Source organism: Phoxinus phoxinus (genome assembly GCF_949152265.1).
Source record: "Phoxinus phoxinus genome assembly, chromosome: 23".
Classification (NCBI taxonomy): Eukaryota; Metazoa; Chordata; class Actinopteri; order Cypriniformes; family Leuciscidae; genus Phoxinus; species Phoxinus phoxinus.
In genome coordinates, this window is record NC_136898.1 from 8,833,560 (window position 1) to 8,850,976 (window position 17,417).

A 17,417-nucleotide genomic window follows, 5' to 3' on the forward strand; every position below is an offset into this window, starting at 1 on the left:
TCCTAAAAATCATCAGCTCTTAAAAGTCATTGCACTGACCACTAGGCTATAGGGGTACACAAACCAAGACCATTGAGATATATATTAGAATATCCTTTTGTTTGAGAAAAACAGGGGGAACGGAATCCGACGGCAAAAAAACAGCTGTCGGAATCCGTTCCCCCTCTCCCATTATGAGAGGTGTTGATGTAGTGGCTTAAAAAATGCTGATTCTATTTTGTGTGTGGATGTAGTGGCACCAGTTCAAAGAAATATATTTTGGAGGTTTTGCCTTTTATTATGATAGGAAAATATGGGATAAAAAACAACAAAAAAAGTGCCCTAGCCGGGACTTGAACTTGTTTCTCCTAAAAATCATCAGCTCTTAAAAGTCATTGCACTGACCACTAGGCTATAGGGGTACACAAATAAAGGCCATTGATATAGATATTAGAATATCCTCTTTGTTTGAGAAAAACAGGGGGAACGGAATCCGACGGCAAAAAAACAGCTGTCGGAATCCGTTCCCCCTCTCCCATTATGAGAGGTGTTGATGTAGTGGCTTAAAAAATGCTGATTCTATTTTGTGTGTGGATGTAGTTACCTGGCACCAGTTCAAAGAAATATATTTTGGAGGTTTTGCCTTTTATTATGATAGGAAAATATGGGATAAAAAATAAATTAAAAAAAAGTGCCCTAGCCGGGACTTGAACTTGTTTCTCCTAAAAATCATCAGCTCTAAAAAGTCATTGCACTGACCACTAGGCTATAAGGGGTCAAGAAATCAGCATAAGTTTGATAGACATTAGAAGATACTGTTTATTTGAGAAATATTACATTGAACAATTTGGCTGACGTTTGCATTTGAAATTAGTTTGATTTTACCTTCTTGCTTTCCCTGGGAATCGAACCATTGACCTTGGCGTTGCAAGTGCCAATGCTCTACTGTTTGAGCTACATGAAGGCATGATAAAGTAAGATTAAATGTAGGGTGCATACCTGGTTTTTGCCTTTTTTATATTAGTAAATTTTGGAATATAAAAAAAGTCCAAGGCCCGGGTCTTGAACTTGTGTCTCCTAAAAATCATCAGCTCTTAAAAATCATTGCACTGACCACTAGGCTATAGGGGTACACAAACCAAGACCATTGAGATAGATATTAGAATATCCTCTTTGTTTGAGAAAAACAGGGGGAACGGAATCCGACGGCAAAAAAACAGCTGTCGGAATCCGTTCCCCCTCTCCCATTATGAGAGGTGTTGATGTAGTGGCTTAAAAAATGCTGATTCTATTTTGTGTGTGGATGTAGTTACCTGGCACCAGTTCAAAGAAATATATTTTGGAGGTTTTGCCTTTTATTATGATAGGAAAATATGGGATAAAAAACAAAAAAAAAAGTGCCCTAGCCGGGACTTGAACTTGTTTCTCCTAAAAATCATCAGCTCTTAAAGGTCATTGCACTGACCACTAGGCTATGGGGGTCAACAAACCAAGACCATTGAGATAGATATTAGAAGATCCTCTTTGTTTGAGAAAAACAGGGGGAACGGAATCCGACGGCAAAAAAACAGCTGTCGGAATCCGTTCCCCCTCTCCCATTATGAGAGGTGTTGATGTAGTGGCTTAAAAAATGCTGATTCTATTTTGTGTGTGGATGTAGTTACCTGGCACCAGTTCAAAGAAATATATTTTGGAGGTTTTGCCTTTTATTATGATAGGAAAATATGGGATAAAAAACAACAAAAAAAGTGCCCTAGCCGGGACTTGAACTTGTTTCTCCTAAAAATCATCAGCTCTTAAATGTCATTGCACTGACCACTAGGCTATAGGGGTACACAAACCAAGACCATTGAGATATATATTAGAATATCCTTTTGTTTGAGAAAAACAGGGGGAACGGAATCCGACGGCAAAAAAACAGCTGTCGGAATCCGTTCCCCCTCTCCCATTATGAGAGGTGTTGATGTAGTGGCTTAAAAAATGCTGATTCTATTTTGTGTGTGGATGTAGTTACCTGGCACCAGTTCAAAGAAATATATTTTGGAGGTTTTGCCTTTTATTATGATAGGAAAATATGGGATAAAAAACAACAAAAAAAGTGCCCTAGCCGGGACTTGAACTTGTTTCTCCTAAAAATCATCAGCTCTTAAAAGTCATTGCACTGACCACTAGGCTATAGGGGTACACAAACCAAGACCATTGAGATAGACATTAGAATATCCTCTTTGTTTGAGAAAAGCAGGGGGAACGGAATCCGACGGCAAAAAAACAGCTGTCGGAATCCGTTCCCCCTCTCCCATTATGAGAGGTGTTGATGTAGTGGCTTAAAAAATGCTGATTCTATTTTGTGTGTGGATGTAGTTACCTGGCACCAGTTCAAAGAAATATATTTTGGAGGTTTTGCCTTTTATTATGATAGGAAAATATGGGATAAAAAAAAAAAAAAAAAAAAGTGCCCTAGCCGGGACTTGAACTTGTTTCTCCTAAAAATCATCAGCTCTTAAAAGTCATTGCACTGACCACTAGGCTATGGGGGTCAACAAACCAAGACCATTGAGATAGATATTAGAAGATCCTCTTTGTTTGAGAAAAACAGGGGGAACGGAATCCGACGGCAAAAAAACAGCTGTCGGAATCCGTTCCCCCTTTCCCATTATGAGAGGTGTTGATGTAGTGGCTTAAAAAATGCTGATTCTATTTTGTGTGTGGATGTAGTTACCTGGCACCAGTTCAAAGAAATATATTTTGGAGGTTTTGCCTTTTATTATGATAGGAAAATATGGGATAAAAAACAACAAAAAAAGTGCCCTAGCCGGGACTTGAACTTGTTTCTCCTAAAAATCATCAGCTCTTAAATGTCATTGCACTGACCACTAGGCTATAGGGGTACACAAACCAAGACCATTGAGATATATATTAGAATATCCTTTTGTTTGAGAAAAACAGGGGGAACGGAATCCGACGGCAAAAAAACAGCTGTCGGAATCCGTTCCCCCTCTCCCATTATGAGAGGTGTTGATGTAGTGGCTTAAAAAATGCTGATTCTATTTTGTGTGTGGATGTAGTTACCTGGCACCAGTTCAAAGAAATATATTTTGGAGGTTTTGCCTTTTATTATGATAGGAAAATATGGGATAAAAAAAAAAAAAAAAAAAAGTGCCCTAGCCGGGACTTGAACTTGTTTCTCCTAAAAATCATCAGCTCTTAAAAGTCATTGCACTGACCACTGGGCTATAGGCGTACACAAACCAAGGCCATTGAGATAGATATTAGAATATCCTCTTTGTTTGAGAAAAACAGGGGGAACGGAATCCGACGGCAAAAAAACAGCTGTCGGAATCCGTTCCCCCTCTCCCATTATGAGAGGTGTTGATGTAGTGGCTTAAAAAATGCTGATTCTATTTTGTGTGTGGATGTAGTGGCACCAGTTCAAAGAAATATATTTTGGAGGTTTTGCCTTTCATTATGATAGGAAAATATGGGATAAAAAACAACAAAAAAAGTGCCCTAGCCGGGACTTGAACTTGTTTCTCCTAAAAATCATCAGCTCTTAAAAGTCATTGCACTGACCACTAGGCTATAGGGGTACACAAATAAAGGCCATTGATATAGATATTAGAATATCCTCTTTGTTTGAGAAAAACAGGGGGAACGGAATCCGACGGCAAAAAAACAGCTGTCGGAATCCGTTCCCCCTCTCCCATTATGAGAGGTGTTGATGTAGTGGCTTAAAAAATGCTGATTCTATTTTGTGTGTGGATGTAGTTACCTGGCACCAGTTCAAAGAAATATATTTTGGAGGTTTTGCCTTTTATTATGATAGGAAAATATGGGATAAAAAAAAAAAAAAAAAAGTGCCCTAGCCGGGACTTTAGTCTCCTAAAAATCATCAGCTCTAAAAAGTCATTGCACTGACCACTAGGCTATAAGGGGTCAAGAAATCAGCATAAGTTTGATAGACATTAGAAGATACTGTTTATTTGAGAAATATTACATTGAACAATTTGGCTGACGTTTGCATTTGAAATTAGTTTGATTTTACCTTCTTGCTTTCCCTGGGAATCGAACCATTGACCTTGGCGTTGCAAGTGCCAATGCTCTACTGTTTGAGCTACATGAAGGCATGATAAAGTAAGATTAAATGTAGGGTGCATACCTGGTTTTTGCCTTTTTTATATTAGTAAATTTTGGAATATAAAAAAAGTCCAAGGCCCGGGTCTTGAACTTGTGTCTCCTAAAAATCATCAGCTCTTAAAAATCATTGCACTGACCACTAGGCTATAGGGGTACACAAACCAAGACCATTGAGATAGATATTAGAATATCCTCTTTGTTTGAGAAAAACAGGGGGAACGGAATCCGACGGCAAAAAAACAGCTGTCGGAATCCGTTCCCCCTCTCCCATTATGAGAGGTGTTGATGTAGTGGCTTAAAAAATGCTGATTCTATTTTGTGTGTGGATGTAGTTACCTGGCACCAGTTCAAAGAAATATATTTTGGAGGTTTTGCCTTTTATTATGATAGGAAAATATGGGATAAAAAACAAAAAAAAAAGTGCCCTAGCCGGGACTTGAACTTGTTTCTCCTAAAAATCATCAGCTCTTAAAGGTCATTGCACTGACCACTAGGCTATGGGGGTCAACAAACCAAGACCATTGAGATAGATATTAGAAGATCCTCTTTGTTTGAGAAAAACAGGGGGAACGGAATCCGACGGCAAAAAAACAGCTGTCGGAATCCGTTCCCCCTTTCCCATTATGAGAGGTGTTGATGTAGTGGCTTAAAAAATGCTGATTCTATTTTGTGTGTGGATGTAGTTACCTGGCACCAGTTCAAAGAAATATATTTTGGAGGTTTTGCCTTTTATTATGATAGGAAAATATGGGATAAAAAACAACAAAAAAAGTGCCCTAGCCGGGACTTGAACTTGTTTCTCCTAAAAATCATCAGCTCTTAAATGTCATTGCACTGACCACTAGGCTATAGGGGTACACAAACCAAGACCATTGAGATATATATTAGAATATCCTTTTGTTTGAGAAAAACAGGGGGAACGGAATCCGACGGCAAAAAAACAGCTGTCGGAATCCGTTCCCCCTCTCCCATTATGAGAGGTGTTGATGTAGTGGCTTAAAAAATGCTGATTCTATTTTGTGTGTGGATGTAGTTACCTGGCACCAGTTCAAAGAAATATATTTTGGAGGTTTTGCCTTTTATTATGATAGGAAAATATGGGATAAAAAACAACAAAAAAAGTGCCCTAGCCGGGACTTGAACTTGTTTCTCCTAAAAATCATCAGCTCTTAAAAGTCATTGCACTGACCACTAGGCTATAGGGGTACACAAACCAAGACCATTGAGATAGACATTAGAATATCCTCTTTGTTTGAGAAAAGCAGGGGGAACGGAATCCGACGGCAAAAAAACAGCTGTCGGAATCCGTTCCCCCTTTCCCATTATGAGAGGTGTTGATGTAGTGGCTTAAAAAATGCTGATTCTATTTTGTGTGTGGATGTAGTTACCTGGCACCAGTTCAAAGAAATATATTTTGGAGGTTTTGCCTTTTATTATGATAGGAAAATATGGGATAAAAAACAACAAAAAAAGTGCCCTAGCCGGGACTTGAACTTGTTTCTCCTAAAAATCATCAGCTCTTAAATGTCATTGCACTGACCACTAGGCTATAGGGGTACACAAACCAAGACCATTGAGATATATATTAGAATATCCTTTTGTTTGAGAAAAACAGGGGGAACGGAATCCGACGGCAAAAAAACAGCTGTCGGAATCCGTTCCCCCTCTCCCATTATGAGAGGTGTTGATGTAGTGGCTTAAAAAATGCTGATTCTATTTTGTGTGTGGATGTAGTTACCTGGCACCAGTTCAAAGAAATATATTTTGGAGGTTTTGCCTTTTATTATGATAGGAAAATATGGGATAAAAAACAACAAAAAAAGTGCCCTAGCCGGGACTTGAACTTGTTTCTCCTAAAAATCATCAGCTCTTAAAAGTCATTGCACTGACCACTAGGCTATAGGGGTACACAAACCAAGACCATTGAGATAGACATTAGAATATCCTCTTTGTTTGAGAAAAGCAGGGGGAACGGAATCCGACGGCAAAAAAACAGCTGTCGGAATCCGTTCCCCCTCTCCCATTATGAGAGGTGTTGATGTAGTGGCTTAAAAAATGCTGATTCTATTTTGTGTGTGGATGTAGTTACCTGGCACCAGTTCAAAGAAATATATTTTGGAGGTTTTGCCTTTTATTATGATAGGAAAATATGGGATAAAAAAAAAAAAAAAAAAAAGTGCCCTAGCCGGGACTTGAACTTGTTTCTCCTAAAAATCATCAGCTCTTAAAAGTCATTGCACTGACCACTAGGCTATGGGGGTCAACAAACCAAGACCATTGAGATAGATATTAGAAGATCCTCTTTGTTTGAGAAAAACAGGGGGAACGGAATCCGACGGCAAAAAAACAGCTGTCGGAATCCGTTCCCCCTTTCCCATTATGAGAGGTGTTGATGTAGTGGCTTAAAAAATGCTGATTCTATTTTGTGTGTGGATGTAGTTACCTGGCACCAGTTCAAAGAAATATATTTTGGAGGTTTTGCCTTTTATTATGATAGGAAAATATGGGATAAAAAACAACAAAAAAAGTGCCCTAGCCGGGACTTGAACTTGTTTCTCCTAAAAATCATCAGCTCTTAAATGTCATTGCACTGACCACTAGGCTATAGGGGTACACAAACCAAGACCATTGAGATATATATTAGAATATCCTTTTGTTTGAGAAAAACAGGGGGAACGGAATCCGACGGCAAAAAAACAGCTGTCGGAATCCGTTCCCCCTCTCCCATTATGAGAGGTGTTGATGTAGTGGCTTAAAAAATGCTGATTCTATTTTGTGTGTGGATGTAGTTACCTGGCACCAGTTCAAAGAAATATATTTTGGAGGTTTTGCCTTTTATTATGATAGGAAAATATGGGATAAAAAAAAAAAAAAAAAAAAGTGCCCTAGCCGGGACTTGAACTTGTTTCTCCTAAAAATCATCAGCTCTTAAAAGTCATTGCACTGACCACTGGGCTATAGGCGTACACAAACCAAGGCCATTGAGATAGATATTAGAATATCCTCTTTGTTTGAGAAAAACAGGGGGAACGGAATCCGACGGCAAAAAAACAGCTGTCGGAATCCGTTCCCCCTCTCCCATTATGAGAGGTGTTGATGTAGTGGCTTAAAAAATGCTGATTCTATTTTGTGTGTGGATGTAGTGGCACCAGTTCAAAGAAATATATTTTGGAGGTTTTGCCTTTCATTATGATAGGAAAATATGGGATAAAAAACAACAAAAAAAGTGCCCTAGCCGGGACTTGAACTTGTTTCTCCTAAAAATCATCAGCTCTTAAAAGTCATTGCACTGACCACTAGGCTATAGGGGTACACAAATAAAGGCCATTGATATAGATATTAGAATATCCTCTTTGTTTGAGAAAAACAGGGGGAACGGAATCCGACGGCAAAAAAACAGCTGTCGGAATCCGTTCCCCCTCTCCCATTATGAGAGGTGTTGATGTAGTGGCTTAAAAAATGCTGATTCTATTTTGTGTGTGGATGTAGTTACCTGGCACCAGTTCAAAGAAATATATTTTGGAGGTTTTGCCTTTTATTATGATAGGAAAATATGGGATAAAAAAAAAAAAAAAAAAGTGCCCTAGCCGGGACTTTAGTCTCCTAAAAATCATCAGCTCTAAAAAGTCATTGCACTGACCACTAGGCTATAAGGGGTCAAGAAATCAGCATAAGTTTGATAGACATTAGAAGATACTGTTTATTTGAGAAATATTACATTGAACAATTTGGCTGACGTTTGCATTTGAAATTAGTTTGATTTTACCTTCTTGCTTTCCCTGGGAATCGAACCATTGACCTTGGCGTTGCAAGTGCCAATGCTCTACTGTTTGAGCTACATGAAGGCATGATAAAGTAAGATTAAATGTAGGGTGCATACCTGGTTTTTGCCTTTTTTATATTAGTAAATTTTGGAATATAAAAAAAGTCCAAGGCCCGGGTCTTGAACTTGTGTCTCCTAAAAATCATCAGCTCTTAAAAATCATTGCACTGACCACTAGGCTATAGGGGTACACAAACCAAGACCATTGAGATAGATATTAGAATATCCTCTTTGTTTGAGAAAAACAGGGGGAACGGAATCCGACGGCAAAAAAACAGCTGTCGGAATCCGTTCCCCCTCTCCCATTATGAGAGGTGTTGATGTAGTGGCTTAAAAAATGCTGATTCTATTTTGTGTGTGGATGTAGTTACCTGGCACCAGTTCAAAGAAATATATTTTGGAGGTTTTGCCTTTTATTATGATAGGAAAATATGGGATAAAAAACAAAAAAAAAAGTGCCCTAGCCGGGACTTGAACTTGTTTCTCCTAAAAATCATCAGCTCTTAAAGGTCATTGCACTGACCACTAGGCTATGGGGGTCAACAAACCAAGACCATTGAGATAGATATTAGAAGATCCTCTTTGTTTGAGAAAAACAGGGGGAACGGAATCCGACGGCAAAAAAACAGCTGTCGGAATCCGTTCCCCCTTTCCCATTATGAGAGGTGTTGATGTAGTGGCTTAAAAAATGCTGATTCTATTTTGTGTGTGGATGTAGTTACCTGGCACCAGTTCAAAGAAATATATTTTGGAGGTTTTGCCTTTTATTATGATAGGAAAATATGGGATAAAAAACAACAAAAAAAGTGCCCTAGCCGGGACTTGAACTTGTTTCTCCTAAAAATCATCAGCTCTTAAATGTCATTGCACTGACCACTAGGCTATAGGGGTACACAAACCAAGACCATTGAGATATATATTAGAATATCCTTTTGTTTGAGAAAAACAGGGGGAACGGAATCCGACGGCAAAAAAACAGCTGTCGGAATCCGTTCCCCCTCTCCCATTATGAGAGGTGTTGATGTAGTGGCTTAAAAAATGCTGATTCTATTTTGTGTGTGGATGTAGTTACCTGGCACCAGTTCAAAGAAATATATTTTGGAGGTTTTGCCTTTTATTATGATAGGAAAATATGGGATAAAAAACAACAAAAAAAGTGCCCTAGCCGGGACTTGAACTTGTTTCTCCTAAAAATCATCAGCTCTTAAAAGTCATTGCACTGACCACTAGGCTATAGGGGTACACAAACCAAGACCATTGAGATAGACATTAGAATATCCTCTTTGTTTGAGAAAAGCAGGGGGAACGGAATCCGACGGCAAAAAAACAGCTGTCGGAATCCGTTCCCCCTCTCCCATTATGAGAGGTGTTGATGTAGTGGCTTAAAAAATGCTGATTCTATTTTGTGTGTGGATGTAGTTACCTGGCACCAGTTCAAAGAAATATATTTTGGAGGTTTTGCCTTTTATTATGATAGGAAAATATGGGATAAAAAAAAAAAAAAAAAAAAGTGCCCTAGCCGGGACTTGAACTTGTTTCTCCTAAAAATCATCAGCTCTTAAAAGTCATTGCACTGACCACTGGGCTATAGGCGTACACAAACCAAGGCCATTGAGATAGATATTAGAATATCCTCTTTGTTTGAGAAAAACAGGGGGAACGGAATCCGACGGCAAAAAAACAGCTGTCGGAATCCGTTCCCCCTCTCCCATTATGAGAGGTGTTGATGTAGTGGCTTAAAAAATGCTGATTCTATTTTGTGTGTGGATGTAGTGGCACCAGTTCAAAGAAATATATTTTGGAGGTTTTGCCTTTTATTATGATAGGAAAATATGGGATAAAAAACAACAAAAAAAGTGCCCTAGCCGGGACTTGAACTTGTTTCTCCTAAAAATCATCAGCTCTTAAAAGTCATTGCACTGACCACTAGGCTATAGGGGTACACAAACCAAGACCATTGAGATAGATATTAGAATATCCTCTTTGTTTGAGAAAAACAGGGGGAACGGAATCCGACGGCAAAAAAACAGCTGTCGGAATCCGTTCCCCCTCTCCCATTATGAGAGGTGTTGATGTAGTGGCTTAAAAAATGCTGATTCTATTTTGTGTGTGGATGTAGTTACCTGGCACCAGTTCAAAGAAATATATTTTGGAGGTTTTGCCTTTTATTATGATAGGAAAATATGGGATAAAAAAAAAAAAAAAAAAAGTGCCCTAGCCGGGACTTGAACTTGTTTCTCCTAAAAATCATCAGCTCTTAAAAGTCATTGCACTGACCACTGGGCTATAGGCGTACACAAACCAAGGCCATTGAGATAGATATTAGAATATCCTCTTTGTTTGAGAAAAACAGGGGGAACGGAATCCGACGGCAAAAAAACAGCTGTCGGAATCCGTTCCCCCTCTCCCATTATGAGAGGTGTTGATGTAGTGGCTTAAAAAATGCTGATTCTATTTTGTGTGTGGATGTAGTGGCACCAGTTCAAAGAAATATATTTTGGAGGTTTTGCCTTTTATTATGATAGGAAAATATGGGATAAAAAACAACAAAAAAAGTGCCCTAGCCGGGACTTGAACTTGTTTCTCCTAAAAATCATCAGCTCTTAAAAGTCATTGCACTGACCACTAGGCTATAGGGGTACACAAACCAAGACCATTGAGATAGATATTAGAAGATCCTCTTTGTTTGAGAAAAACAGGGGGAACGGAATCCGACGGCAAAAAAACAGCTGTCGGAATCCGTTCCCCCTCTTCCATTATGAGAGGTGTTGATGTAGTGGCTTAAAAAATGCTGATTCTATTTTGTGTGTGGATGTAGTTACCTGGCACCAGTTCAAAGAAATATATTTTGGAGGTTTTGCCTTTTATTATGATAGGAAAATATGGGATAAAAAACAACAAAAAAAGTGCCCTAGCCGGGACTTGAACTTGTTTCTCCTAAAAATCATCAGCTCTTAAATGTCATTGCACTGACCACTAGGCTATAGGGGTACACAAACCAAGACCATTGAGATATATATTAGAATATCCTTTTGTTTGAGAAAAACAGGGGGAACGGAATCCGACGGCAAAAAAACAGCTGTCGGAATCCGTTCCCCCTCTCCCATTATGAGAGGTGTTGATGTAGTGGCTTAAAAAATGCTGATTCTATTTTGTGTGTGGATGTAGTGGCACCAGTTCAAAGAAATATATTTTGGAGGTTTTGCCTTTGATTATGATAGGAAAATATGGGATAAAAAAAAAAAAAAAAAAGTGCCCTAGCCGGGACTTGAACTTGTTTCTCCTAAAAATCATCAGCTCTTAAAAGTCATTGCACTGACCACTAGGCTATAGGGGTACACAAATAAAGGCCATTGATATAGATATTAGAATATCCTCTTTGTTTGAGAAAAACAGGGGGAACGGAATCCGACGGCAAAAAAACAGCTGTCGGAATCCGTTCCCCCTCTCCCATTATGAGAGGTGTTGATGTAGTGGCTTAAAAAATGCTGATTCTATTTTGTGTGTGGATGTAGTTACCTGGCACCAGTTCAAAGAAATATATTTTGGAGGTTTTGCCTTTTATTATGATAGGAAAATATGGGATAAAAAAAAAAAAAAAAAAAGTGCCCTAGCCGGGACTTTAGTCTCCTAAAAATCATCAGCTCTAAAAAGTCATTGCACTGACCACTAGGCTATAAGGGGTCAAGAAATCAGCATAAGTTTGATAGACATTAGAAGATACTGTTTATTTGAGAAATATTACATTGAACAATTTGGCTGACGTTTGCATTTGAAATTAGTTTGATTTTACCTTCTTGCTTTCCCTGGGAATCGAACCATTGACCTTGGCGTTGCAAGTGCCAATGCTCTACTGTTTGAGCTACATGAAGGCATGATAAAGTAAGATTAAATGTAGGGTGCATACCTGGTTTTTGCCTTTTTTATATTAGTAAATTTTGGAATATAAAAAAAGTCCAAGGCCCGGGTCTTGAACTTGTGTCTCCTAAAAATCATCAGCTCTTAAAAATCATTGCACTGACCACTAGGCTATAGGGGTACACAAACCAAGACCATTGAGATAGATATTAGAATATCCTCTTTGTTTGAGAAAAACAGGGGGAACGGAATCCGACGGCAAAAAAACAGCTGTCGGAATCCGTTCCCCCTCTCCCATTATGAGAGGTGTTGATGTAGTGGCTTAAAAAATGCTGATTCTATTTTGTGTGTGGATGTAGTTACCTGGCACCAGTTCAAAGAAATATATTTTGGAGGTTTTGCCTTTTATTATGATAGGAAAATATGGGATAAAAAACAAAAAAAAAAGTGCCCTAGCCGGGACTTGAACTTGTTTCTCCTAAAAATCATCAGCTCTTAAAGGTCATTGCACTGACCACTAGGCTATGGGGGTCAACAAACCAAGACCATTGAGATAGATATTAGAAGATCCTCTTTGTTTGAGAAAAACAGGGGGAACGGAATCCGACGGCAAAAAAACAGCTGTCGGAATCCGTTCCCCCTTTCCCATTATGAGAGGTGTTGATGTAGTGGCTTAAAAAATGCTGATTCTATTTTGTGTGTGGATGTAGTTACCTGGCACCAGTTCAAAGAAATATATTTTGGAGGTTTTGCCTTTTATTATGATAGGAAAATATGGGATAAAAAACAACAAAAAAAGTGCCCTAGCCGGGACTTGAACTTGTTTCTCCTAAAAATCATCAGCTCTTAAATGTCATTGCACTGACCACTAGGCTATAGGGGTACACAAACCAAGACCATTGAGATATATATTAGAATATCCTTTTGTTTGAGAAAAACAGGGGGAACGGAATCCGACGGCAAAAAAACAGCTGTCGGAATCCGTTCCCCCTCTCCCATTATGAGAGGTGTTGATGTAGTGGCTTAAAAAATGCTGATTCTATTTTGTGTGTGGATGTAGTTACCTGGCACCAGTTCAAAGAAATATATTTTGGAGGTTTTGCCTTTTATTATGATAGGAAAATATGGGATAAAAAACAACAAAAAAAGTGCCCTAGCCGGGACTTGAACTTGTTTCTCCTAAAAATCATCAGCTCTTAAAAGTCATTGCACTGACCACTAGGCTATAGGGGTACACAAACCAAGACCATTGAGATAGACATTAGAATATCCTCTTTGTTTGAGAAAAGCAGGGGGAACGGAATCCGACGGCAAAAAAACAGCTGTCGGAATCCGTTCCCCCTCTCCCATTATGAGAGGTGTTGATGTAGTGGCTTAAAAAATGCTGATTCTATTTTGTGTGTGGATGTAGTTACCTGGCACCAGTTCAAAGAAATATATTTTGGAGGTTTTGCCTTTTATTATGATAGGAAAATATGGGATAAAAAAAAAAAAAAAAAAAAGTGCCCTAGCCGGGACTTGAACTTGTTTCTCCTAAAAATCATCAGCTCTTAAAAGTCATTGCACTGACCACTGGGCTATAGGCGTACACAAACCAAGGCCATTGAGATAGATATTAGAATATCCTCTTTGTTTGAGAAAAACAGGGGGAACGGAATCCGACGGCAAAAAAACAGCTGTCGGAATCCGTTCCCCCTCTCCCATTATGAGAGGTGTTGATGTAGTGGCTTAAAAAATGCTGATTCTATTTTGTGTGTGGATGTAGTGGCACCAGTTCAAAGAAATATATTTTGGAGGTTTTGCCTTTTATTATGATAGGAAAATATGGGATAAAAAACAACAAAAAAAGTGCCCTAGCCGGGACTTGAACTTGTTTCTCCTAAAAATCATCAGCTCTTAAAAGTCATTGCACTGACCACTAGGCTATAGGGGTACACAAACCAAGACCATTGAGATAGATATTAGAATATCCTCTTTGTTTGAGAAAAACAGGGGGAACGGAATCCGACGGCAAAAAAACAGCTGTCGGAATCCGTTCCCCCTCTCCCATTATGAGAGGTGTTGATGTAGTGGCTTAAAAAATGCTGATTCTATTTTGTGTGTGGATGTAGTTACCTGGCACCAGTTCAAAGAAATATATTTTGGAGGTTTTGCCTTTTATTATGATAGGAAAATATGGGATAAAAAAAAAAAAAAAAAAAGTGCCCTAGCCGGGACTTGAACTTGTTTCTCCTAAAAATCATCAGCTCTTAAAAGTCATTGCACTGACCACTGGGCTATAGGCGTACACAAACCAAGGCCATTGAGATAGATATTAGAATATCCTCTTTGTTTGAGAAAAACAGGGGGAACGGAATCCGACGGCAAAAAAACAGCTGTCGGAATCCGTTCCCCCTCTCCCATTATGAGAGGTGTTGATGTAGTGGCTTAAAAAATGCTGATTCTATTTTGTGTGTGGATGTAGTTACCTGGCACCAGTTCAAAGAAATATATTTTGGAGGTTTTGCCTTTTATTATGATAGGAAAATATGGGATAAAAAACAACAAAAAAAGTGCCCTAGCCGGGACTTGAACTTGTTTCTCCTAAAAATCATCAGCTCTTAAATGTCATTGCACTGACCACTAGGCTATAGGGGTACACAAACCAAGACCATTGAGATATATATTAGAATATCCTTTTGTTTGAGAAAAACAGGGGGAACGGAATCCGACGGCAAAAAAACAGCTGTCGGAATCCGTTCCCCCTCTCCCATTATGAGAGGTGTTGATGTAGTGGCTTAAAAAATGCTGATTCTATTTTGTGTGTGGATGTAGTGGCACCAGTTCAAAGAAATATATTTTGGAGGTTTTGCCTTTTATTATGATAGGAAAATATGGGATAAAAAACAACAAAAAAAGTGCCCTAGCCGGGACTTGAACTTGTTTCTCCTAAAAATCATCAGCTCTTAAAAGTCATTGCACTGACCACTAGGCTATAGGGGTACACAAATAAAGGCCATTGATATAGATATTAGAATATCCTCTTTGTTTGAGAAAAACAGGGGGAACGGAATCCGACGGCAAAAAAACAGCTGTCGGAATCCGTTCCCCCTCTCCCATTATGAGAGGTGTTGATGTAGTGGCTTAAAAAATGCTGATTCTATTTTGTGTGTGGATGTAGTTACCTGGCACCAGTTCAAAGAAATATATTTTGGAGGTTTTGCCTTTTATTATGATAGGAAAATATGGGATAAAAAAAAAAAAAAAAAAAGTGCCCTAGCCGGGACTTTAGTCTCCTAAAAATCATCAGCTCTAAAAAGTCATTGCACTGACCACTAGGCTATAAGGGGTCAAGAAATCAGCATAAGTTTGATAGACATTAGAAGATACTGTTTATTTGAGAAATATTACATTGAACAATTTGGCTGACGTTTGCATTTGAAATTAGTTTGATTTTACCTTCTTGCTTTCCCTGGGAATCGAACCATTGACCTTGGCGTTGCAAGTGCCAATGCTCTACTGTTTGAGCTACATGAAGGCATGATAAAGTAAGATTAAATGTAGGGTGCATACCTGGTTTTTGCCTTTTTTATATTAGTAAATTTTGGAATATAAAAAAAGTCCAAGGCCCGGGTCTTGAACTTGTGTCTCCTAAAAATCATCAGCTCTTAAAAATCATTGCACTGACCACTAGGCTATAGGGGTACACAAACCAAGACCATTGAGATAGATATTAGAATATCCTCTTTGTTTGAGAAAAACAGGGGGAACGGAATCCGACGGCAAAAAAACAGCTGTCGGAATCCGTTCCCCCTCTCCCATTATGAGAGGTGTTGATGTAGTGGCTTAAAAAATGCTGATTCTATTTTGTGTGTGGATGTAGTTACCTGGCACCAGTTCAAAGAAATATATTTTGGAGGTTTTGCCTTTTATTATGATAGGAAAATATGGGATAAAAAACAAAAAAAAAAGTGCCCTAGCCGGGACTTGAACTTGTTTCTCCTAAAAATCATCAGCTCTTAAAGGTCATTGCACTGACCACTAGGCTATGGGGGTCAACAAACCAAGACCATTGAGATAGATATTAGAAGATCCTCTTTGTTTGAGAAAAACAGGGGGAACGGAATCCGACGGCAAAAAAACAGCTGTCGGAATCCGTTCCCCCTTTCCCATTATGAGAGGTGTTGATGTAGTGGCTTAAAAAATGCTGATTCTATTTTGTGTGTGGATGTAGTTACCTGGCACCAGTTCAAAGAAATATATTTTGGAGGTTTTGCCTTTTATTATGATAGGAAAATATGGGATAAAAAACAACAAAAAAAGTGCCCTAGCCGGGACTTGAACTTGTTTCTCCTAAAAATCATCAGCTCTTAAATGTCATTGCACTGACCACTAGGCTATAGGGGTACACAAACCAAGACCATTGAGATATATATTAGAATATCCTTTTGTTTGAGAAAAACAGGGGGAACGGAATCCGACGGCAAAAAAACAGCTGTCGGAATCCGTTCCCCCTCTCCCATTATGAGAGGTGTTGATGTAGTGGCTTAAAAAATGCTGATTCTATTTTGTGTGTGGATGTAGTTACCTGGCACCAGTTCAAAGAAATATATTTTGGAGGTTTTGCCTTTTATTATGATAGGAAAATATGGGATAAAAAACAACAAAAAAAGTGCCCTAGCCGGGACTTGAACTTGTTTCTCCTAAAAATCATCAGCTCTTAAAAGTCATTGCACTGACCACTAGGCTATAGGGGTACACAAACCAAGACCATTGAGATAGACATTAGAATATCCTCTTTGTTTGAGAAAAGCAGGGGGAACGGAATCCGACGGCAAAAAAACAGCTGTCGGAATCCGTTCCCCCTCTCCCATTATGAGAGGTGTTGATGTAGTGGCTTAAAAAATGCTGATTCTATTTTGTGTGTGGATGTAGTTACCTGGCACCAGTTCAAAGAAATATATTTTGGAGGTTTTGCCTTTTATTATGATAGGAAAATATGGGATAAAAAAAAAAAAAAAAAAAAGTGCCCTAGCCGGGACTTGAACTTGTTTCTCCTAAAAATCATCAGCTCTTAAAAGTCATTGCACTGACCACTGGGCTATAGGCGTACACAAACCAAGGCCATTGAGATAGATATTAGAATATCCTCTTTGTTTGAGAAAAACAGGGGGAACGGAATCCGACGGCAAAAAAACAGCTGTCGGAATCCGTTCCCCCTCTCCCATTATGAGAGGTGTTGATGTAGTGGCTTAAAAAATGCTGATTCTATTTTGTGTGTGGATGTAGTGGCACCAGTTCAAAGAAATATATTTTGGAGGTTTTGCCTTTTATTATGATAGGAAAATATGGGATAAAAAACAACAAAAAAAGTGCCCTAGCCGGGACTTGAACTTGTTTCTCCTAAAAATCATCAGCTCTTAAAAGTCATTGCACTGACCACTAGGCTATAGGGGTACACAAACCAAGACCATTGAGATAGATATTAGAATATCCTCTTTGTTTGAGAAAAACAGGGGGAACGGAATCCGACGGCAAAAAAACAGCTGTCGGAATCCGTTCCCCCTCTCCCATTATGAGAGGTGTTGATGTAGTGGCTTAAAAAATGCTGATTCTATTTTGTGTGTGGATGTAGTTACCTGGC